This window comes from Leucopleurus acutus (genome assembly GCF_964270905.1).
Source record: "Leucopleurus acutus genome assembly, chromosome: X".
Classification (NCBI taxonomy): domain Eukaryota; kingdom Metazoa; phylum Chordata; class Mammalia; order Artiodactyla; family Delphinidae; genus Leucopleurus; species Leucopleurus acutus.
Window position 1 is genome coordinate 48,236,215 of NC_139148.1, and position 6,472 is coordinate 48,242,686.

The following is a 6,472-nucleotide window of genomic DNA, read 5'->3' on the forward strand; positions in this document are numbered from 1 at the left end:
AAGATGTGGCAATAAAACACATCTCCTACTTCTATTCCAAATCTAAAAATAAACACACATACACACATACACACACACACACACACACACACACACACACACGCACACACAGTCAGTCTACTCTGATCACCTAGCTGAGAAATATTTCCTGGATAGAGCGTTTTGTGTGAGAAGAACTTTTAAAGGCTGCCATAATAGAGGTTATTGATTTTAAAGGAGAATTTAAATTAATATTTAGAGATTTTAAAGGCCCAGGACACATACACCTTTCAGAAGCTCTTCAAATAAAGCCCTAGTTACAGTTGATGACTGGCATGGAGATCTTCAGGCTCCAGGGAACATCTCAACAGCACTCATGGAGTCCCTAACCACAACACTATCAAATGCGCTCCTAATCAGTGGTAGGAATTGCTTCCAAACATGCAAATTCAAGCAGAAAGGAAAACACATTTGATTGGATTCTTTTTAAAAGCCCTACCATTTTCACATCTACTTTTGGTTTCATATTTATCAGCACCCCCATTCTAAATGTTCTATTCTGACTATCCGTATTTCTGGGTGACAATACCGGGGATACTTTATTACAATATACAGGAGAGGCACCTCAAGAGGGAGGGTGGTCAGATCTCTCAGGGCCATTTTCTTCTGTGTGTCCTTTGAGAACAAAATGAAAGTGTTATCATATTTTTAAAACGTCTATCCTATAATCTTTCATTCAAAGTTCAGCACAAAGAATATGAATTTAAAATATCCTCTGTCATATCCATGAACTAAGAAAACTATAAGAGGAAAGTTCTTGAAGCTCTGACAATCTCAATTTTATCAAAATATCAAAAAGTATCACAATTCTATAGATTGTCCTGGAGAAATTTATCTTTCTTGTGCTCCATAGGTTTATGTAGAGTAAGGTTTTCTTTTATTTAAACTTTTTCCTAGAAATTTGCTCTCTCAAGTGAAGAGATATCATTTGATTACAAACAAGAGCCAGCTGTGTGTTGTGTGTTTCATCTCAGGCAATAAATTGCCCTTGTACCATATTTCTTGTCTCTTTCCATATAGTTTGTTGTATCTTATACACAGACTCCTGAAATTTTCTTTCTACTTGTGTAAGAAAGCTATAACTTTCTTTCTCTAGGGCATTGATGGTTCACAGAGCAAAGGGAGTCCTTTCTCAGGGCAGGGGGTTGTTCAAGGGCCACATGGGGATATACAGATATACAACAAATACAGAGTTTTGTTTGTGTGGTCTGTCAATGGATTTCATTAGGGACATATAGAACTGGGACTTACTTACACCAGGTATCTTTTTAAAAGTTTTCAGTCAATAATGAGATTGACCAGGCAGACGCCTTTACAGCATCATCTGAATTCTGTAAATGCTGTTTGCCACATTGCATCTCAGCAAAATTATTCCAGGTTTGATGGCAAAGTCACTTTGCAGCAGATTCTGGACTCTGAGAGCTTTGGCTATGTCATCTTCAGCAATATCACAAATTTGAGGGAACACCTCTTCTTCTGCTTCCACTTCAGGCATATCTTCCACTCCCTCAGCTCCCTCCTGCTCTGCTGTATGTATCTCTGTTGTATTGCTATGCTCAGCATCATCACGCAGGGAGATTTCTTCAGATTTCTTGGAATCTGACTCATAATGTCTTTGCTTTGTGTCCACACTGTGACATTTACCCTAAGAGAGAGAAAGAGAGCAGGGATCTGTTTTGAGCTTCCCCATACCCATCATAAATATCAAAGTCAGAAGAAAGCTTTATTTATTTCCTGGCATTTATTTTCATTCCTGCACCAAGACAAGACCTGCTGGGATTTAAGGATGTGAAGCCAGAATAAGTAGACAATTAGGACTCATTGCACTGGTACTCCATTCCGGATAACAGGTGCTACAAAAGCACTCAGGCAGGACACCTGGAAGGCGGGCAGTGGCGTGGCCCCGTGATTTTTTGTCTTCCTCTCCTGCAGAGTGCTGTGTGACTTCCCTCAGACATCCAGAGGGAGAGGTGTGCAGTCCATGGTGCGCTGCAAATCCCGTACCCATGTCTACCATCCCTGCGTGAAAGTCTGGGGACCGCTGAGTCCCCTCATTTTGGAGACTCACTGACACTTAACCCTTGGAGGCTGGCCTCGCTGGCCCACGGCTCTGAGGGCCTGGTGGGACCCAGGTTGTGGTGCCATGGGTGGGGGTGGCCCCACCAGTCTTATTAATTTTAATTTCCATATTATTAGCTATCAATAATAATATGATACTCAGCAGGGGAAAAAAAAGAAAACTACCTTTGACATAGCTCTAAGTGGAAATGATAGGGAAAGCTTTTGAATTTCCCCTGTTGCTGTGTATGAATGTGTGTGTGTTGAGTGAAAAGGAGAATGCAACTAGTGATAATTGCTGAATTATGATCTATGGGCAAAGTTTGGTGGTTTGATGTTCATGGAAGCTGGTATTGCATAACTCTTTGGGGGAAAATATATATGCATATACATATAAATATATATTGTGTAATATATACTTATTTATTATGTAATATTTTATATATACTTATATTCAGTATAACCATACGAAATTGTCATTTTTCAGGTCAAAAATGGTTAAATATCAGCAATTACATATGGTTATATTATGTATGTATGTGTGTTTTAGGATGAACCCGAGAGAGAGAGAAAGAGGATGAGAAAGACAGAGACAGGGACAGGGACAGAGTAACAGAGAGTGAAGGATGTGTGTGTTTATGTGTGTATCTCATGGTAAAACTTATAAGTCATGGGCATCTGTATCTAAGTAAGATTGTCCTATAACTATGAAGCTGATGCTAATTGTGGAGTTCACTTAGTCTCTCCATAAACCATCTCGGAAAAGTAGCTAACATTCTCCTTTCCACATATTTCTGAGAAAGGTAGTTGAACAAGCTTCTTGTTCAATCTCAATTTTAGAGTCTGAAAGCAATTGAATTCTGTATTACTTCCAGAATGATAAAGGAAACAACTCATCATCATCTTAAAAAAATTATAGTAGCCATTTGTATATTATAGTTAATCTCATGACTACAATTGAAAAATTAGTACTGGATTACAGAAATATGACCAAATCCTGTCAGTCATTTGATATGAAATCAGTCCCCAAGATTATTGTTTATTGTTGAGGTACTTGTTAGCCTTCTATTTCTCATGGACAATGGATCTTTCTAAAACCATTGTTGCTGTTTTAAAATGTTTCTTTGAGAGAGCACTGAGAATGCCTAGGTATAAAACGCACTTTTGTCTGCAGCAAGTTGCTCCTTCCTGTCTGTTTTAAGGATTATTGAATTATCTTCATTAATATTCAGCTTATGTATTAACACTTGCTCTATGCAGGTACATGAAAAGCTGCTCAACATCACTAATTATTAGAGAAATGCAAATCAAAACAGCAATGAGATATTACCTCACACTGGTCAGAATGGCTATCATCAAAAACTAGAAATAGAAGTACCATATGATCCAGCAATTCCACTGTTGGGTATACATCAGAAGAAAACAAAAACACTAATTCAAAAAGATACGTGCACCACAATGTTCATAGCAGCAGTATTTACAATAGCCAAGATATGGAAGCAACCAAAGTGTCCATCAACAGACTAATGGATAAAGAAGATTATATATATATATATATATATATATATATATATATAATGAAACATTACTCAGCCATAAAACAGAATGAAATTCTGTCCATTGCAAAAATGCAGATGGATCTAGAGTGTATTATGCTTGCTGAAATAAGGCAGAAAAAGAAAGATTCTCTATGTTATTACTTATATGTGGAATCTAAAAAATAAAACAAACGAATGTATCTAACAAAACAGACTCATAGATATAAAGAACATACTATTGGTTAGCAGTGCAGAGAGGGAAAGGGAAGAGTGGTGAGATACGGGTATGGGATTAGGAGACACAAACTACTATGTTTAAAATAAATAAAGAACAAGGATATATTGTACAGTACAGAGAAATATAACCATTATTTTGTAATAACTAAATGGAGTACAACCTATAAAAATATTGAAACACTATCTTATACACCTGAAACTAATATTGTAAATCAACTATACTTCAATAAAAATGAAAGCATCAAAAGCAGATGCCAGCACATAAAGTTAGCTATGTGGTTTATTTGAGACAATAAAGTCCCGAGGTTGATATTTTTTTCTATGAATGTACATTTTTAGAAATAACTGTAGAATTTAATAACATTGGGCTCAGAAGACCAAGGAATCTCTAATTCCTACCTTAGACCATAGCTCTCCTCTCCACAAAGTTCCTGAGGAAGATACACACAAGAAACAATGGTAGTGAGAAGCAAAGTAGATACTTGTTATCCAGAAATCTATTCAGAGTACTGTGGTAGGTCAAGTTGGAGCTTATGGTTAAGTCCAGAGGCCTATGGGGTCTCTTTCCTCTACCTAAACCAAAACCTACATCTCAGGGCCTTACCTGATTGTTGGCTGCAATGTGACAGATGACCACACAGATAAGCTTGATCCATAAGAGAACAGAGAACTGACAACAACCATGATCTGATATATTTTGAAATTTGACTAGTCATATAAGTGTTCATTCTTCTTAGAGAGGAGTTTAGAGGTGTGTCAGAGGAGAAGCAAATGTTTCCATGTATTCTGTAATTTCTAGAATTCTACATGCATTAAATGTGTTGGTTCTTTTGCCTCCAATGTAGCATTTGAACAAAATGGAAATCAGCATGTAATCAGCTAGTGGTACTGTTTAGGACAGCACCTTTGTTTACAGAAGGCAAGAACTTTGAGGTCAGAAAGATTGTGAAGGGCAGTATAGGGCATGCTAAGTATTTTAGTGTTTAGAAACATCATGCTACAGTAGTATGGAGAATTCCTGGAAGAGAGGAGAGACTAGTGGCAGGAAGACAGTTTGGAGGCTTTTGTGATATTCTGAGTGAAAGATGTAGAGCCTGAAGTAAGGTAGTAGGCACTGAGCTGAAGAGAGGTAGGCAGATTCTAAAGATATAAACAAGGTGATGTGGCATAATCAAGATTTAGTTATTGATTTGTTGTGGGAGAGGAGGAAGTAAAAGGTGACTACTGTGTTTCTGATTTGGGCAATGGAGTGGAGAATGGTGCCAAGATAGCAAAAAAAGAGCAGGTTTTAGTGTGTGGATGCAGTATCACACTACAGATATTTTGTTCCAGAGTGTGCTTCTAGAGCATTCAGATAGATGATAGATGGCTTGTTTTATATATATATATATATATATTTCAGAAATATGACTGAATATGCAAATGAGTAGTATGTAGGTTGATATCTTCTAATGAAAACCTGGTATCCAAAGCCACATATGTAACTGAATATATGATAACCTCATCTTGGAATTGAGCTTGGCCAAAAGAATAGCTGTGTGCAGGTCAAAGATATTCTTCAGAAACATTTCATAGCCTCGTTCAGGACTTGAGAATTGTGTAATTGAGGTACCAATGATTTACACAAAGGAGGATAGAGTAAAATAATGCAGCTTGGCAAAAAATTCAAGGCAGGTGTTAACCATATTCGACCAAAATTATTAAAACCAAGAAACAGCAACAACAAAAACCTTACATAAAATATCTGAAATTAATCATCTGCTGTGACATCAGTGAGAATGGTGGAGCAAAGACTACCAGAATACCTCTCATCCATAAAAAGCAATGAGAATACTGGCAAAAATGGTCATAATCAATGTTTTCAAAGCTCTGGAAATTAACCAAAACCTTGTAGAACTCCACTGAGCATTTATTAAAAACCTCTGTATCTCAGTAAGCTTTGTAGCCTTTTAACTTGCCCTATTCCCATGCCCCCTCCCAGTTCTGCAGTAGCCTTGAAAATTAACTGTGTGATCACAGGGAAAACCAGCAACAAGGCAGCCACTGGAGGGGGCAGAATAGGGTTGGACCTTTTTCAAAATCCCATTCTTGGAAAATTGTTATTTGACCTGTCTGGCAGTTTATGGGAAGACCCCCATATACAAGGCTGTATTTTACTGACCTGATTAAGAGCTGCCTCAGTGTCAATAACCAATTTCCCTGGGACATTTGTCAAAAACAATCAGAAACAACTATTTAACATTATGACTGCCTGAGGCAATAGGTAAGAGTTGGAGTGAACAATAGGTTAGCCAGAAAAGCTTAAAAGTAAAATCTAGAGAATGAGGTGTCCATAGGTGTGTTGATGGGCTTACAATGTATAAACATTATTTTGTAGGAAACTTATAACACAAAATATGAGGAAGAGCAAATTTTTGGATATTATTGTATATTCAAAATATAGTAAAACAAACAAGGGAATTAAGATGGTATGTTGCAAAAAATTTAAGGGACAAAGAAGCAGTAATGGAGGTGTAGAGAAACGAAAAAGTTAAAAAAAAATGTATAAAACAAATAGCAGAGAAGCAGATATAAATCCAACTTATCCATAATTACATTAA

The 6,472-nt window shown here is 37.0% G+C and overlaps 1 pseudogene across 1 annotated transcript; it reads right to left on the reverse strand.

The window, feature by feature from the left end:
• Window positions 1-1,009: 1,009 nt before the first annotated feature.
• LOC309977805 (TIR domain-containing adapter molecule 2-like) lies at window positions 1,010-1,735 on the reverse strand (annotated as a pseudogene). Its single transcript has one exon. The product of its transcript is annotated as a TIR domain-containing adapter molecule 2-like (transcript).
• Window positions 1,736-6,472: the final 4,737 nt, after the last annotated feature.